Source organism: Nelumbo nucifera, chromosome 3 (genome assembly GCF_055504915.1).
Source record: "Nelumbo nucifera cultivar China Antique chromosome 3, China Antique-T2T, whole genome shotgun sequence".
Classification (NCBI taxonomy): domain Eukaryota; kingdom Viridiplantae; phylum Streptophyta; class Magnoliopsida; order Proteales; family Nelumbonaceae; genus Nelumbo; species Nelumbo nucifera.
The window spans coordinates 11866543-11885775 of NC_142651.1; the positions used below are offsets into that span (position 1 = coordinate 11866543).

The 19233-nt window shown below is 39.8% G+C and overlaps 1 long non-coding RNA gene and 1 pseudogene across 2 annotated transcripts; one reads left to right on the top strand and one right to left on the bottom strand.

Annotated features, from left to right (window-relative positions):
• The first annotated feature begins 7988 nt into the window (after window positions 1–7988).
• On the top strand, window positions 7989–10630 carry LOC104596187 (glycosyltransferase family 92 protein RCOM_0530710 pseudogene; annotated as a pseudogene). The gene has a single exon (XR_016084379.1). The product of XR_016084379.1 is annotated as a glycosyltransferase family 92 protein RCOM_0530710 pseudogene (transcript).
• Window positions 10631–11100: 470 nt separating this feature from the next.
• On the bottom strand, window positions 11101–17905 carry LOC104596197 (uncharacterized). The gene is made up of 2 exons (XR_735007.3): window positions 17633–17905; window positions 11101–11370 (listed from the first exon to the last, which is right to left on the bottom strand). It is a non-coding gene; the product is annotated as an uncharacterized LOC104596197 (long non-coding RNA).
• Between the last annotated feature and the right edge of the window lie 1328 nt (window positions 17906–19233).

Genomic DNA, 19233 nt, shown 5'->3' on the forward strand with positions numbered 1-19233 from the left:
TCCTTTTGATCATTTTTGTCATCAAATTGAATATTGGGTGGGTGCCTTGCCTTGAACTTGCCAAGCATTGGGGACAGGGCGATGATGGGGTAGAGTGTCTTGACTACGGGGTAGGGACAAGAATGGTGTGCCTCGCCTCGAACCCGCCTTGTTGTCATTCCTATATAATTGTTAATTATTAGTGAAATTAATAAAAATGTTAGCTTTTGTAATTATTTTTATTTATTTAAAGTCAATCAAATTTTCATTTAAAAATAATGAAAATAATAACAGTTATTAAAATTACTACAAATGATTAATAAACTTAAATTTATTAAAAAAATTATTCAGTTTAAATTAATAATTATTATTTTTTATAAATCAATATTAAATGAAAATACAATTATTAAAATTTTAAATATTAAGAATAACTTTAAATACTTTTAGTTAATTAATAACAAGTTTTGATTCTTAATTTATCAATTAATTAATAATGAATAAAATTATTCAATCTTTCAGATTTTTCCGTACTATCACATGGGTCCCCACTATTATATATATACTGTTACATAATCTTTAGCCATGATATTGGAAATTAAAATCAAGTTGCTGCCATTCTATCAACTAAAACAAATGATAGGTGCATATTATTATTACATAATCGACCTATGAAGTTTGGGCCACACGGTACCTGGCCGGCTGGCCCAACCCAAATTAGGTGAGGTCCCTTGGCTAAAATTAGGCCTAGGCCCAGCCTGACATCCACAATCCATCATATTATAACTGGGTTGAGTTTGGACCCAAACCAGTACAATATGCATCTGTATATATGAAAAAGAAGTTATTTTTGGTGGGTGGTTGGGGGGACGAAAGACATGTATCATGTATGCGTCCTAGTATTAATCCAAAATCAACAACGTTATGTGAAATTATGATAACCATTATATTGGTTCAATTCATAATTATAAAGCAGAAAAGCAAACTTCTGCTTGATGGGGGTGATTTTTGCAATTCATAATTACAGGTTTCACGGTAGATCCTGGAATCGGCCTCGGAATCATTAAGGTCAGAATCAATGTTGATAGTAGGGTCAATTTCAGTTTCAAAAACTTGGAACAGATCCCTGATAAGTTTCAGGTTTTGCCATAGAACTAAATCGAACCGAATCGATCCATGCTCATCCCTAATATGAACTACCCACAAACTATATATAGGAACAAGTTAAAAGGTTGGAATAGCATGTGAAGCTTCTTCCCAAAGTCTGTTTCTGTAATGTCTCAATGGACATAAAATGTTGATGAAAACGTGACAAACGTCAGGGTGTGGCGCTTTCTCCTGCAAATCGGTGGAAGGGATGTTTGGGGCCTGATCATTCAGGCCAACAGTTCCTATTTGTCATGTGTAGCTGCCCCACCTTATCCCCATAGGATCACAGGTGACTCATCCACGGATCGGTTGTTGCTCTCTTTGAGTAATGTGTTCTCCCCAAACCTTAATCAAGGACCTGTTTGGGAGGGGCTAAACAATGGTTCAGCTGCTTTGAAGAAGCTATTTGTACAGTACAGAGAACCATCTAAAGGGATGTAGGAGTAGGATGGCCAAATTTGTAGGTTTTTCAGGTGAGCCTCAGCCCCAAGGCCCCCAACTTATAAAATGAAAGCTACAAGGTAAAACCGTAAAAGTCCTCCTAAACAGGCATTAATAATTAATCCAGCAATAACTTAAACAACACATCTGAAAGCCAACCCATCTGTGGGCGGATCGTATTATGGTGAGATACCCTATGGCTATGATAGAGAACATTTTAGCTTACAAACAAGAGGAATTCCATGGCAGATGCTCCTTGATGAAACATCAATTCCAGAACCTGATGGTCGTGGTGTCCGTGGTCCAACTCTGGTAGAGGTAGTCGGGTAGATAGAGGACTCTTTGTTTGAACGTTGCTTGATAGAGGCAAAACTCTGGAGTGATGAATAAGAGAGAGAGAGAGAGAAAAAAAAAAGAAGTTGAAAAAACAATTAATTAGTAGTGGCAGTGAAGGTGAAAAATAAATAAATGTAAAATATTTAGATGGTTGTGTGTAGATGAAGCCAAGGCAAGTTTTGTGAACATCACCATCATGTATTGTGAACATCTCTCGATGATGACATCATCATTTCTGATATCATCAGAAGGAAATGTTCCCAATACACGGTTTGAATGTACTGTGGGACATGGTGGGGAGCAATCTTGTGGGGGAGTTTTGACATATATACTATAATAAAAATTATTAAATTCAAGCCAATGCTGAAGGAAGCGAGCACTAATCAACACAAAAAGGGCAAGGCCCACCACCCCATAATCAGAGTATTTGCACAAATACCCGTTTACATTGTTTCCTCTTCTGTTTTAAGCCCCTTCATGGCTCTCAATCTTCCAAGTTCTCTGTCTTTTAATTTAAAATTTAGGTGCTGATGTTTTATTTTTGGGTAATAAGGTGCTTATTTGAGTAATAATTAGGAGTGTTCCTCTTTTATCAAAAATTGAATTTGCCCAAGTCACTCTCCTAAAACTAACTAGCCCATAAAAGCATGGATTTAAGAATTATAACACAAGGAGAAGTGACCTGTCATCTTTTTAGAAGCCCAAAGGCTAAGATTCATTTAATCATCAATAGAAAGCTACAAGTTCACCCCAATTGGTTGACAATGAAATTTGGGGGAAAGGACCAAGAAACTAGTCGAATACAAGAAGTGGCATAGTTGGCTATCTTACGAGCCACTGTATTACAATTCCTAGGCTTGTAACTAATCACACAGTTAATTGTAGATGCTTATAAGTCTTCTGCAGTTTGCAATTAGAGATCGGATGCGCCATGGTGGTTCAGAATTAGCCACCAACAGAAGCTCAACAATAGCTCTTGCATCAGCATCAACTATATATCAAATATCATGTGTGAAATCTGAAGCTCATGGGCCATCTTAAGGCCCTCAAGAAATGCATGGGCTTCTGCCATTTCTGGAGAGCAAGGAGCCAAAGGAATAGCTCTCGCAAAGACAAAATGTCTTCTATCATCTCTAAAAATCACTCCAGAGCTCCAGCTTTCCGTGGAGAACATTGTCCCATCCACGTTCACTTTCACGAAACCCCTCCAGTGGGCGTTGCCAGCTAAGAACTTCGAAGAGACCTGTCATTGGACGTGTCATGGGTCTCTGGGTGAAATAGAAGAGGACACAATGTAGGTGTTTACCCATCGAGGAGGATTCTTGGGTTGTTCAGATATTTCATTGAAGAGTCCGGATCTGTTTCTTAGGTGCGCACCTCACATCGATCTTACAGTATGTTCTTATCGCACATTGGGAACATCTTCCATTCTTGAATTTATTATTTATGGGAAAATGTTTCCAATACAGAGTGGAATGTGACTGTGAAGTAGTGTGAAACATGCTATGTGAAGAACAGATCCCAAATCTTCATTGAACTACTACCCAGCATTTTCTTTTTGCCCCTTTGAAGTTTTTAACTTTTTATACTACATTAAATACTACTTTATTTATTAACGTATTAATTTATTCTCCTCAAAAATCATAAATCTGTATCGGAATTTTTAGAATTCTTCTTCTAAATAGATGCAATCCCTGTAACATTTTGAACTCACTCTAAGTATGATATCCACAACCTTCTTGTATATTTTGCTAAATTCTGCACTACTGAAAAAATGCACCCAAACTATAGAATTTGGAGACTAACAGAATTTATAAACCCAATTTTTTCCTCAAGGCTTAGTTTGAAAAGAATATAGATATGTACAGTGCAAATACAAAGTTTTGCACTCTACACATTTATATTTATACTCCTTCCAAACTGAGCCCAAATGTCAAATTCACCCTGATAACTAGTTAAGTAATCCCCTGTTATTGTAAAGTAGTAATTAAGGTGGATGCAAATTAGAAAGCCTCAAAACGCAATGAGCTTGATATTTGCACCTTTATAACTTTGTTTCTAATTCATAAGATTATCTGTTTGTCAAACTCAACGCGATGAAACCCTTTTCTTCTTCTTCTTCTTCTTCTTCTTTGTTCCATGGGGCTGCACAATGAGGGTAGCCTATCCCTCAACCCTAGTTGAAGCGGGATTCAATTCCAATCTCTCCTACAATTAATCACAAACCTTACCAATCAGCCAGTTGAAACCTTGCACTCAAGGTATTCTTCACCAGCTGATTTGAAGTTTAGGCTACATTTGGCATTCCTTATTTTAAAGACTTTTTATTATTAAAATGCTCACCGAGTTTTTCATGGTTTTCAAAATTGGACCAGACTGGATGGTTGGACCGAAAAAATCAGGTAATCAATTTCGGTTCTCCCCAAAACCAGAAATTTGCTCAAAACCGTTGATTTTGGTCAGTAAATCACTGACCCAGATGGTTAATCGTTCGAACGGTTTTGACCATTTTTTATTTTTTTTAAATCTTTTTTTTGTTAGAATAGACCGACCATTCGGTTCGAACGGTCAAACCATTTGACCTGGTAACCAGACCCCTGACCAGTTCAGTCCGAATCAGTTTTAAGAACCATCGAATTTTTAACTGCAAAAGGGAAATAAGTTGTTAAAATAAGGAATGCCAAAATGCAGCCTTAATCCATATTCCGGTGCTTACAAGGGGAGTGCCCATGGACAAGGAAGCATGATCCCAGTTCTGAAACTGTGACTGTTAAGTCTGGAAATCAAAAGCCATTGGCTTTGCATTTGAGTGGGACCAAACACTCACATGTCTTGTTTTCTTAATGTGTTGGGTAAATAAAGCCAAATTTGGTGGAAAGCAAATGCAAATGCAAATGCAAATACCCCAAAATAATAAACAAGTGGAGGAGGCAGAATCCCCAGCCAATGACATGAGAGACACCGGATAATTTCCCATCTAGCCCAGAAGATGCAGGCCCACTTTTGTCATGACAAACCCAAGACATAAGCCTACCCCAGCTACTGTTGCCCACATTTATATTATTTTATTTTATGCTATAGATTGTAATTTTTCTGAATATTTTATATGTTTTAATTTAAGTAAAGGCAAGTTGTAGCTAAAGGTCTTGTTTGATTGATATTATATTTATTAGTATTAAATAATATTCATTTTAAGGGAAAGGGAAACACGACAATGCCCGATGGATGCATGTCTGCTCCCTCCATTTTTCTAACCCTTCCAAAGACCAAAGCCATTATTTTATCAATACACCGCGGATGGATGCATCTGGCAAATAAATCAGACTCAGATCATTGGCAATGGCAAAAGTCAGAGATCGGCTTCTAACGGCCTTTACCCTAACTGAAGCCAAACTACAAGAGTCAGATCCCGCACAGCCTTTATAATCTTGCATTTAGAATACATGACGAAATATTTACAATGCACAATTACGAAAGGCGGCGATTGGAACGGTGTGGGTCCAGCATCTCGATCCCGTCATAAGTTTCCAAGCTAATGAGTCATGAGACCTCTACGCTTTTCAAAGTCCAAAGTTCACCCTAAACCAGGATGTACTTGTACCAATTCATCCTTGTTTTTTTTTATGCTGTTTATTTATATTTCCTGAGCAGTGTGATTTCATAAACAATATGGCAAAATTAAAGAAAAATAATAAATGGAAGCATTAAATGGTAATGGACTGGACCCTCACTAGATGGGGACTCACCGACTTTGTAGCTACATAACGCCGTCCACTATTAGGCAAGATTTCAGTTTAAAAATGTGTTTGATTGACCTATAAATGATTGGACATTTAATGTGTCCATTTTTATTTAAGCAATATTAACACTGTTCTGTTTTTATCAATTCTTAATGTATCACATGATTCACATCAAACGGTGATATAAAAATCCTCCTCCTTCTGCATTAAATGTGATCCATCTCAGAATTGAGATCCATTTCTATCAGCGCAAACCTGTGTTACAATAATAATAAAGGCTACTTTAATAGGTTTTGTCCTGACTGAAGTTGAATTTCTCAGAATTTCGGGTCGGGTCAGTACCAAGACGGAAAGATTCCAAATGTGTCTACAGGGGATTGGCATAAATATATTTAAGAAACCAATAAAACAATTCCAATGTGGACTGAATTCTAAAAAAGCCATTTTCATATAGGTATTGGAGGTATTCCTGAGGTGAGACTGAAATATATTGGGAAGTAGGTATAAAGAAAATTTGTGAGTAGGAAATCCGAATTCATATTTTTTATATTATATAGTCGAACCCGAAAAAATACTGACGTGGCAAGTGAAACAGGTACCATGGCTATATTTTTAAATGAGTCCATGACCATTATTGCGTTGCCTAAACCAATCAGCTTTTTGATAAAATGCCCCTTTTGCTTTGCTCCTTGCTCTGCTGTTTTTTTATTATTATTATTAAAAAAAAAAGTGAAAATTAAAATCCCTTTCTAGGCTGTCACATATAAAAGTTTCTAATAACAACAATGAAACACTTTAAATGCAACATGGGCGTTGTCTCTACAAACTTTAAATGCGATGGACATGAAACATATAGAGTTATGCCAAAAACCCTGTGAATGTGTGAAAGTGAAAGAACAACTCTCTCTCTCTCTCTCTCTCTCCAGTCTCCACCATCCACCCCACTTAAAATCTTAAATATTTAAGTAGAACTCATCCATCTATCTGATTCTGAATTCTGATGATAGATTGAAACCCTGAAAACATGAGACAGGTGGCTAGAGTTATGGAGGCCCTACACACGCCTCTTATGCGGGTCTAAAACTAAAATCCCCAGTTTGGCCTAAGTTAAACTAGTAATGTTTCAGAACTTCCGCGTTGGATGGGTGGGGCATGGACAGGACACAACCTTTGGGTTTGGAACATATTTATTTGTTGTACTACTGTGAATATTAGATCGTACCTTGCAGGTTTATATATAAAAAAGATTAGTCACGGTTAAAGCCCTACGGATGATCAAAGGATCTACCCATTTATTCCAACCTCCGATTTCATCGTTAGTTAAACCACGGTAGCATTTTTCATGTTTTTGGGCCAATATGAAAAATATCAGGCAAAATCATACCGGTGCATTTTATGGAAATAGCCGCAATATAAATCAACAGTGTATTAAGTAAGTAAACCATGCATGTATAGTGTTAAAAGATAAAATAGACACCATGTGATGTGATCGACTCAAATATTTATCATCATGCCAAAATGTTTGTGATTTTCTTTTATACCCTGTATGCTTACATGTGCCTTGTAAGATGGCATCAGGTAACAAAAATAGTTCATATGTATTGTTTCATTTCTTCATTAATCTCATTGTTGCCCTCTTCTTCTTCTGAATATATCAATTTTAATTAACTTTTACAAAAGACATACCTAAGAAACTAGATAATGGGAAAAATGTAGAGGGGCAAAACAGGACAAATGAAGAGTGCTTCAATCAAGTGGTCCTTAATAAATTTTGAAACGTCAACAAAATATATATATATATATATATATATATATATATATATATATAGTTTTTGAAACTACATGGTGTACGTAAGTAACTTACTCAAACCACTAATTATCCCTAAACAATTTTCACTAGGTTTACTCAGTTGGGAGCCACATGACATACCTGGTGGTTATTGGCGATGTTGATATATGCGGGTCTTATGTATGACATTTGGAACTGCAAGAATTAACAGCTACCTTGGGTTGGATTGCATGGATAAAAGGTTTTTTAAGGTAAAATACTACTTTAAAAAATGGACTAAAATTTATCTTACTGTTTGAAAAAACCACTAAAGTACCCCCATTGATCAAAGGTTTTATTAATTGATTTTTCAAATAATAGAAAAGTTTTAGCTTTTAATCCATTTTTAGTTTAAATATTTTTACCTTTTTTTACAACTATTTAAAGTTAAAGGTGCTTATTTATTTATTTATTGTAGAATTTTCAGTAGCCACGTGTCAAAAAGTTCACGGGGAACACGTAATAATTTTTTGATTTCTTTATATGTCACGCTTTGTTTTCAATTCCTCCTTTATAGCTGCTTTCTTTTAACGATTGAGTTATTAACTAGACAAAAAAGAAGACGCACTCACGCACCCACCAAAAAAAAAGGAGGTTCCCCGTTCCCGTATTGGCCTCGCTTCCGTGTGCGAGCGCGTGGTAAGAGAAATTACAGCCAGTTGTAGCTATCCAGCTAAGCGTGGACTCGCCCAGCAAAAGCCACTGATTCCTTTCTTTTATCTCTCTTCCGGTTTTCCCCCTTTCTTGCTTTCTCTTCCGCAGTTAAGCCTCCTCCTCGGACCACCATGCCTATGCCCTCTCTCAAGAAGCCTCCATCTCCTCTGCTTTGGTTGCCACACAAACTATGACGTTACACCTCAGATCTACTACACACATCCACAACAAGCATCAGATCTGGAGTCCCACTGCTCGCCACGATGGACTCCGAGCAGCGCCGGAAGCGAAAGCGCCTCCCCATCAGACCCTCCTCCCCTTACTGCTCTCTATGGCCCCTTGTTTTGTGTTTTTGTTGCTTTGTCTTCTTCGTTTTCGACGGCTTCTCCATTCGCTCCGCTGCTTTCCGGCCTGTTCTCATACCTTCCCCTCTATCTTTTCTCTCTTTGTCTCCGACCAATTCACTTCAAGATTCTACCCCTCGATTCCGTCAATTCAAAATAGAGGATCGAGTCGTATTCCCAGACCATGTTTTGCTGCTTGTCTCCAGGATTGGTACTAGTACTAGTAGTAGTAGTCATACTCATAGAAGCAGCAGTAGTAGCACTAGTAGTGTTAGGAGAAGCTCCTCTCTGCTGCGTCTGCATCAGGACGGAGGATTGCATTGTGTCTACCATCATATCTTGAATTATTCGGATAACGTCGGCGGGAAGAGAAGCCAAATCTCTGTTCCTGTGTTGTCGGTGGACAACTATGATGACTCACGATCAATTGTTCGGTGTCCGACTCCTCCGGCAAATTATTCAACTGCTGTCAATTTGAAGAAGAAGGTGCAAGACAGAAATGATGACGATAGGTACTTTTCACAGACGGATCGGTCAGTTCACTCGTGGGAGACGCTGGTGTACGCTGCAGCTTTGGATAGGAACTCAGCTGTTGTGTTTGTCAAAGGTTTGAATCTTCGACCCGACAGGGCGTCGGATCCAAGGCAATTCAGTTGCCACTTCGGTTTGGGGGATTTGGATAAAGGAAGCAGGTTGTTTGCTTTTACCAGTAGGGCGGTTACCGCGGCTCAGGAAGTAATTCGGTGCTCTCTCCCTCTTACCATTCGAAAGAATCCCGACAAAGCTCGGGGAATTCGAGTCACCATAGGTGTTGCCTCCCATTCCAACGTCCATGGCAACCACCGGGCCGCATTGGGAGGTGGAGATGGAAGCAAAGCTGCTACTCCTCTCGCTCCTTTGCCTTCGGTCGCTAAGATTTTTGACTTTAACGACTCACATGGCAAGAAGAAGAGAAGGGTGAATAATAAAAATAATAATAATAGAAAGAAGAAACATGAGCTCTGCCTGTGTACCATGGTCTGGAACCAAGCCTCAACACTTAGGGAGTGGATTGTCTATCACGCCTGGCTTGGGGTCGAGCGCTGGTTCATCTATGATAACAACAGTGACGACAATATCAAGGAAGTGATAGACGAACTCAAAAAAGGAAATTATAATGTCAGCAGACACGCATGGCCATGGATCAAGACCCAGGAGGCTGGATTCTCCCACTGCGTTCTCAAGGCCAGGGAGGCATGCGAGTGGATTGGATTCATGGACGTTGATGAATTCTTCTACTTCCCCTTCCCCACTCCTCACCACCGCTCCATGGGATACCCAGGTCAGCACTCACTCCGATCACTGGTTCAACGTTTCTCTTCTTCCAAGGTCATTGGTGAGATCAGGACAGCCTGCCACAGCTTTGGGCCATCAGGATTGAGCACACCCCCTTCCCAAGGAGTGACAGTGGGTTATACCTGTCGGCTCCAAAGCCCCGAGAGGCACAAATCCATTATCCGTCCAAATGCTCTAGATGAGACCCTACTCAATGTGGTGCACCATTTCCGGTTAAGAGCTGGGTACAGATACCTAAACCTACCCCAAAGCACTGCTGTGATAAACCACTATAAGTATCAGGTTTGGGAAGCCTTCAGAACCAAGTTCTTTCGAAGAGTTGCCACCTATGTTGCAGACTGGCAAGAAAACCAGAATGAGGGATCCAAGGATAGGGTACCTGGACTGGGTACCGAGGCCATTGAACCACCCAATTGGCCGCTCCAGTTTTGCGAGGTCTGGGACACAGGTCTCAGGGACTTTGTCATGACTAACTTGGCTGATCCTATTTCTGGATTGCTGCCATGGGAGAGTTCTCTTGTGTAACAAAAAATTCGTCGTCATGCAACTTCTCTGCCTTTGTAACATATAATCACCAACCATTCTTTTCTTTTCATTCTTTCACCTTTTGTCACTGTTTTTTTTTTTTTCATTTGCCTGACGAAATCAGAAGCCACAAACAGAGAAAGAGAGGTTTTACACTATTGCAATTCTGCAAGGATACATGATTTATCCTTCTTGTACTCCTAGAATGATTTTATTTATTGATTCATTTTCAATTTCTATTCTTCCTGTGGCACATGATCAAATGGAATTCATTATTTGGTCAGATTCCACGGCCCAGAAGCTCAGCTACCATTCAATAGATTTCATCTTCCTAACTATTTTAAGCCTCCGCCATTAAAACGGTAATCAAATTGTGAAATCACATCTTTTAGCACAGAAATGTTTTTTTTTTTTTTTTCTTTTGGGTAGGCAGCGCGGAAATAATGTACAAACAACTACTAATACGGCAGGAAAATAGCAAAATAATTCTCAACATAACATGTATGTTTGTCAGAAGATGAAGCCATGGGTATCAAAATCCCATTTGCAATGAAATGAGAACGGGATATTATGCTTGGCCTCAAAAATGAAAATGCCCATTAAATCAAGCATAGTTCACGTTCTCTCACTTGACTGCAACAAAACAGTCCAATTTCTTAATGGTTCTGCAAAAACTGATCTATTAATGTGAAAACTTCTTATAAGCTACAGAAAACACAGGTACGGAGAATAGTTGCATGGCATCCAAAAGAATCTAAAAAAGGCTGCTTCCTGAACAAAAAGAAACTAATAACCAAAACCATACATTAGCAGCGTTTTATCAGGGTTCCATAAAATCGTAAATGGTATCAACTAAAGTTACTATACCAGACGTATCACGTCTGGGTTCATACATAAACCATTGAAGGGTTAAAAAATCAATATGAGAGAGAAAATAAAAGGTTACATTGTAATATTTAAGAGAAACAAAGTTGAAAATGTTTGGCCACAAAGGGAACTACCCTCACTGGTTTTGCTCTTGAGATTTCTCCTTGTCAATTTTCTGCGGAACATAAAGAAAGCAACAAGCTGAGTTAAGGGAATTCCTACTAATAGTAAGCAATCATACTAGGAAAGTTGCCAAAATAACATCAATGTGGTAAATATGGCTGGGATCTACTAAGAGATTATAAAAAAGAAATTCTTTAGTTCAACACAAAGTCTGATATCAGAGGAACCAAATAACAGAAATCCAGTGAATGAATAAAAATAACCACCAAATAGAGCCTGGATCCCACCAGCAATACATATAAAAGCTCACAACCACAATATGAATAAAAATGTTTGACTGTAATTAAAAAATGATACTGGGGTAAACAAGTATTACCAGATAGCCACAAACAAGTTGCTGACTTCAAAAATGGCAACAGAGCAATGCAGTTTTTATTAAATATACAGAAGAGGATAGAGGTAAGAACCCCCCCCCCCCATCACAGCCCCTCATATCCATTCTAAGTTCTTTTTTATGTTTTTTTTAAGTCCCCAAGTAAGGCATGCAACTTTGACAGAATTACAAATTCAATTTACTGCATATGATGTCCTACCAAAGAGTTAGGATACCAAATCAAAGTCAAACTTAACCCTACATCATGCCCATGCAATGAACAGTACTAAGAGACGGGATTGGTGGTTATATCTGGAACAAAATTGTTGGGAAAAGAACAACTTGGATGAAGTTAATAATATATAACAAATTCACGCATGTATATACCCCAATCTTAAAGTCAAAGTTAGACGGGGATAATACACGTAAACTTAATAAAGACAAAAAGATGAAAAGCCAAGTCTAGATGGAAAGCTAGGCAAGATATTAGGATCTTAGAATCTTCCATAGACAGATTAGCTTCGTTGCGTTTTCAGGAGTTCAAATCCTCTATTACTATGAAAATGGGAAAGTCCCTGTTCTAGGAGCGATATCACAAGACATTAATAAGCTGATATTTATCCTTGCCTCTTACAATCCATCATTGTTAGGAATTGCATTTGACCGTCCATTTTTGTATTCCTGTTACTGTTGTCATGTAAGGTTCAGAATCCAATTTCAGCCACTTTAGTACATCAACCAACTAGCCAAGATTAAATATTGTTCCATTTCTTGATACAAATGCATAGAGGAAAAACAGGACTATTTTTTATCAGTAACACATTAAAATTTTGTTAGTATCTGTATAAAAGAATGGTTTAAAACTACTGCACCAAGCACCCCCAAATGGGTAGCTAGCCTTGGCTAGGCACCATTTTTATTTTATTTTTACAAATTCACCCTGGGGGAATTAAAACCAGTACATCTGATTTCTGTTTACCCACCCAGTCCCCAGATAGCTGGAACCTTTTTCTTTTTGTTCTTCTTTTTTTTTTTTTTTTGATATCTTTTGAAGCGCTACACAACAGGGGGTAGCCCATCCCCCAACCCATAACCCCCCAAATGCAGGTGCAGGTGGGATTCGATCACAAGTCTCCGCTACAACTAGCAGGAGACCTTAGCAACCAGCTGGTTGGCACCTTGCCAGATAGCTGGAACCAATATTGAGTAATGGCTGGCCCTGTCTATGTTGTTGGCTGATCATGATGTCTACTTGTATCTTATTCTAAACTCCAAAGCTAGCTTTTTTATCTACCTAAAAGCATGTCTCTGTTCCCATGGACCAACGTAATCGCATCTCAAACAACCTATGATCACACATGAATCCCCTTCAATCTTGGTATCTCTGTAGTTTAGAGAATTTGCTATCCTTAAGCCATGTAGAACTACTCAGAATTCTGTGTTGATTGAATCACCAAACCTAAACAGGCCCCAAGTAAACAGCTAAGATGTTTCCTTCCCAAATGTCTGAAAACTTCAAAAGGTCCTGGATTCCCTATGCTATTGCTTCAGCATCAAGCTCATACTTATGATGTTCAGGGAATGGAGACTCCAAGGGATAGAGGGTCTATGTTTTGCCATCAAGAAGGACACAACATTCTTCCCAAACAGGTCTGTGCTATGTTTTGCTGAAGAGGAGAATGTTATGCACTTGATGGTCCAATGCATCTTTGTGAAAAGGATCTGGTCCTTCTTCAAGCTCTTTAAGGTGACTGGATGGGCACCAGTGGACTCTGCTGGAATCTTTGGTGAATGGCCGAGAGTTGTGGGAAGTACTAAAGCAAAAATATTCTGGAGCTGTCCATTTGCTGTCTGCTGGGAGATTTGGAGGGAGAGAAACAAGAGGATTTTGAAGGGAGAATGAAAATCTTGGAAGAAGTTGGGGCAGCAATGTTAGGAACCTGCCTAACTCAGGGCTCTTCGAGGGGCCAACCTCCTGAATTCTTGGAAGGAGAGAGAGAGAGAGAGAGAGTTTAATGCTGAAAGAATCATTCCCTTATTCCTTTTCTGCTCTACTACTTATAGTTTTACAATCTTGATTGTTACAGTTGTTACAAGTGGATGGCAGTTGTTACAAGTGGATGGTTAGTTGTGCTGATGTGGCCTCCTCTTGTAAAACTGATTATCTGCCTTCTGTTCCTCTTGTAAAACTGATTAACTGCCTTCTGTTGGTCTGTTCCAGCAGTCTTGACAATCCCCCCTTCCTTTAGAGCGACCTTGCCCTCAAGGTCTAATGTAGGAAAATTTGATTGCAGATCTAAGTAGGAAAATTTGAGTCCATGTGCATGAATATGGGCTGATCTGGATCTCCTCTTTGCTTTGTTAGTGTTGCAAGACTGATGGGCCTTGGGCCCTTGCATGTTTGCCCTTGTAGATGGACTGTAGAGTTTCCTGATGTGAAGTCTATGGTGAGACGGGCCCAGTCACAGACCACGGGTCCTAGCTGTCTTAACCATTGAATGCCTAGCACCACGTCTGCTCCACTGAGATGGAGAGGATATAGGTCCACCGCAAACTAATGACCCGAATCTTTAGTGGTAGGCCCATGCAAATGCTATTGCAAGATAGGTTGTTACCGTTGGCCACATGAACCGTAAAGGCCGTTGTTGGTTGAACTGTAAGTCCCATTTTATCCACCAAGACTTGAGTTATGAAGTTAAGGGAGCTGCCACTGTCTATGAGGATTGACACTTGGCGTCCTAGAATCAGCCCTGCAACTCTCATTGTTTGAGGGGACGCAAGTCCCGTAAGGGCTTGTAAGGATATTTCAGGCGTGCCATTGGATTGTATTTCCCACCCTGGGTTAGATTCTCCGCAACCAGTGATGTCATCTTCCTCTTCGGCATCTGTTTGGAGGAGAAACGCTTGTTGTTTCCAGCAGCGATGGCCCGGCTCAAATTTCTCTTCGCAGTTGTAACAGAGACCTTTGTCTCTGCGGGCTTGCATCTCTGCCCAGGTCAGCCGTTTGAAAGGAACCAGTGGGCCTGGGCCCAGTACTCCTTCCTCCTTGTCTGGTGCTGTCGTCCTTTCTTGCTCCCTTCTTGCTTCTGGACCCCATGGTCGCTGCACCTTTCTTGCTCGACTGAACTTGTCCTCATATAATCTTGCTAGTTCTGCCGCATTGATGACCGAAGTGGGCTGCATTGCTTTCACTTCCAGTCGCAGTTCTTCTTTTAGGCCGCCGACGAAGCTTCCCACCAATGCCTTCTCCGTCCACCCTTGAACTCTCACGGCTAGCCTTTCGAACTCCATCTGGTATTCTTTTACTGATCACTGATCTCACCTGCCGCAGATTTGCCAAATTTTCATCAAGATCTTCGAACCCAGATGATCCAAAACGGACAGTCATGGCGTCCGTGAAGTCTGCCCAAGTTTGACGAGGGTGCCCCCTTCTATACCATTGAAACTAGAGGATAGCTTCCCCTTCAAGATGCGCAGAAGCCAGAGCTACCCTATCTTGCCCCGGTGTTTTATGGTAATCGAAATACCTTTCGGCTCTGAGAATCCAGGGAGTTGGATCGCCGCCTGAGAAGATGGGGAAGTCGATTTTGGCTATTCTTGTTGCCGCCCCTGTTCTGCGGCTGTTTTCATTGTTGCGCTCTTCTTGGCTTCCTCTATCAGTATTCATTGCCCCCCTGCTCCAGTCGAAGGAGGAGAACAGTGAAGCCCACCTTCATTTCTTTGAGATCTGAAGACATTCGATGGATCTCTACCTCCATCCGATCCATTCGGGTGTCTACTGACGTGTTTCTTGTGTTGGTCATGCTGGCTCTGATACCAAATTGTTATGAACCTGCCTAACTCAGGGCTCTTCGAGGGGCCAACCTCCTGAATTCTTGGAAGGAGAGAGAGAGAGAGAGAGAGAGAGTTTAATGCTGAAAGAGCCATTCCCTTATTCCTTTTCTGCTCTACTACTTATAGTTTTACAATTTTGATTGTTACAGTTGTTACAAGTGGATGGCAGTTGTTACAAGTGGATGGTTAGTTGTGCTGATGTGGCCTCCTCTTGTAAAACTGATTATCTGCCTTCTGTTCCTCTTGTAAAACTGATTAACTGCCTTATGTTGGTCTGTTCCAGCAGTCTTGACAGGCAATCTCTTCATTATCTATTGTCTGGATATTGGTACTTCCAGAATTTCAAGGACTAAAGAAATTAGATTTCGGTTCTGACTTTTGGCATACATTGAATGTTTAAGATTGTCGGTTTGGTTTATGTACTCTGTTTTTTGTTGTTGTTTTATTGGGGTGACTCCTGGCCACCTGTGTTAGTGTGTTAGATGTATCTTTTATTTTCAGTAATAAAATTTTCTTTTTTATTTATATTCAAAAAAAAACATTCTTCCAATTCCTTATTATGTCATCAACAATGAAAGAAGCTAAAACATCCATAGTCTTCACCCAATCTGCCACTTTAACTGTAATGTCCTCTAAATGGCATCCCTTCTCTTGGATCCGTCCTTGAAAATTCTCACATTTCTCTCTTCATAAATGCACCAGAACATTGCTACCCACATGGGGAGCAAGGAATGGATAACTTTCCAAAGGGAAAAATAGGACCATTTTCTACATGAAAATCTTAACTTTCTCCACTGTGAAAAATAGGACCAGTATTACAAGAATTCTCCTAAATGCACAAAGTATCTGTATCATACACTCCATGAAAGCTTCATGGGACACTTCTGCATATGGTTTTCCTTTTTTAACCTTGCTTTATACAACATAAACATCTAATAAACATTAAACACAATGAAATCCATCATTTCTTATAGAATGTTCCTAGATTAGGAAGATAAATTTCTAGATATACTCAGGTAGTCTTCTATAGGAATATGATGATAGAACTCACAATATAGAAATTCTTTAGAAGTGAATTGATTTTGAATGCGTTTCTGAGTAGATGTTTTTCGTCTTTCTGAGTCAGACTACTGATGACCATCAGATTCTGATTCCTCTGTCCATATCATGCAATACTGCTACAGGATAGGGTTTGTATTTATCAATAAGAAGCTTAGTGCATAGGTTTATGGTTCCATTGAGGCAGTATTTGATTTTGAGACATGGGTTTAACAGTTCCAAACATATTGTGTTACAGCTCCACTAGAAGTAAGTTGTAATGGGTCATTTGTAGTAGAGATGGGGTCTTTTCAGTCCCTACATGATTCAATTCCCGGTAACTGAACATGGGCAAATATTTGAAATTTGACAATCAGTAGCAATTTCCATCTGATTAACTCCATTTACGAATTTGGATATAAGAGTTATAACATCGTTTAGAGGAAGCAAGAACCAAGAATATTTGGCAGCTCCATAAACTGGTAGCTCCTTAGAGTGTGTGAAAAGATAATTTATGGATCGATGTACGTAACATGATGTTCAGAATTAACAAGAATTTGATGACCCAAACAGATATGCAAAAAAAAAAAAAAAAAAAATCCATTGAGTCATTCTATTTCGGAATATCTGCCAAGTGGGGATGGGGCCATATACTATGATCCTTTTTATACTAACAACACCCTTGGAACTGATAAGTTCAGTCCACATAAGCAGGAAAGAAGAGAGAACGAAGGTACTCCCCTCCAATTGCCAATTGCTTGTTTTATTCGAATAAAGGAAAGCTCAAAATGCCATGTCCAATAATCTCCAACACAGCAATTGAAAGCAAAAAGGTGACATAGGGATATTAGGTATCATATCAATAGTTCTTCAATATCAAAAGGCTCAGTGTTGAAGTTTTCTTGTTTTTTCTTTTCTAAGGAAGCTAAGATTTAACTCCGCATAAAGAAGAATGACCATAATTATTATAATAATTCTAAACATCAACAGCAAAGAACATGAAAGGGTAACAAAAGAAAAGAATGAAGGGGGAAAGAGGAGGAATCAGAGGATAAGGGGAGGTTGGTACTGATTGGGCGTTGTGCCAGGCAAGTCCTCTGTACACGTTAACGGAGAAAGTGGCGGTGAGATATATAGTGGCGACGCCCAGCCCCGCCGTGAACGCTTTGAACGCCCAGTCTCCTACTTTACCCGCAATCGCCATTCTCTCTCAACGCTATGATGGATGATGCATGCAAGCGACTGTACACAAAAACCTGCATCTATTCCAGTTTGAAGGGTAAAGTAGGTATAGTTCCCGGTTGCAAGTTGCAACTAAGCTGGGATCCGATTCCCGACCTTACCGGCTTACGGCTTACCCTCCCCACCCCACGTGACGTCCACGTCCCCACCCATACGGCATACGGCATACGCGCTGCAACTTGGATATGGGCTAGGCCGGGCTTAGGTCAACACGGGCCTAATCCTGCATGTGAAAGCTAAAGCCTGGACTTGGATATGGCCTGAGGTCAAGTCCAACTCCTACATAAGAATATTTTCCGGGCCTGGGTTTGGGCGGGTCTGTTGATCTTCATTTATATTTTCTTTATCGAATAAATTGCTGAAACCTCCCAGTTTAATAATTGTAATTGTTTCTCTTAAACTTTTTGATATAGTTGCAGTAGATTCAGTCATGAAAATGTCCATAACACCCATGCAATTATTATTGAGGCTGGTTTGTACAAAAAAAACAATACAAACTTTATAAATAACAAAAACAAAGAGAATCCAAAGTTGCAGCTTTGCCTTCGAGTGATTGGTGTGAAGGGCAATCTTGAAAAAAAATCAATTTTAGAAAAGAGATAAGAAGGGTCAAGGTTCAAAATATTGATACATCGGTAGTGATGTATTGGACAATATTGGTAGCTTTTTTTTTATTTTATTTCGAATCTGGTTCAGAAGGGCCGATTTAAGATCTGTCCATCCTCTGAATCGGTCAGGACCCTGAAACACACCCTTGTAGGGTTGCATCGAGAAGCCCCTAATATGATACATATCAGTTGATACTAGACCTGTTCATGGGTCGGGTGGTCCGACGGGCCGGCTCGACCCCCGGACGGGCTTGAACAGGCTTTTTGGCCCACAGGCTTAACCTCGGGCCAAAAAGCCCGGCCCGCATAAAATTCGAGCCGGGCTCGGGCTTTGCCAAAATAGTCCGGCCCGAGCCCGGCCCGGCCCGACCTATAGTTAAACCTAAGTAAATCTGACCCGACCTATAGTTAAACCTAAGTAAAAACCCTATGTGATGTCTATTTGAATAATTTTTTTGATTTGAGAAGGTCATTGATTCACTTGTAGGCTCATTGTTCATTTAAATAGGGGAAAAACATCTAAATTAAAATAAAAAATATCCATTTGAATAGGGAAAATTTTGAATTTCTTTTATTAGGTCGGGCTTTGAGCTCGAGCTCGGGCTCGGGCTTCGGGCTTTTTATCAGGGCCGGGCTCGGGCCCAAGTTATAGGCCCGTTGGTCGGGCCGGGCTCGGGCTCGGGCCTAATAGTTTTCTGTTAATAAAGAGTCAAAGCCCGGCCCGACCCATGAACAGGTCTAGTTGATACGACCCGATTTGCATTGATACTTTGAACCTTGGGAAGGGTTTGGCGTAGTGATTCATATGAAGAGAAATTTA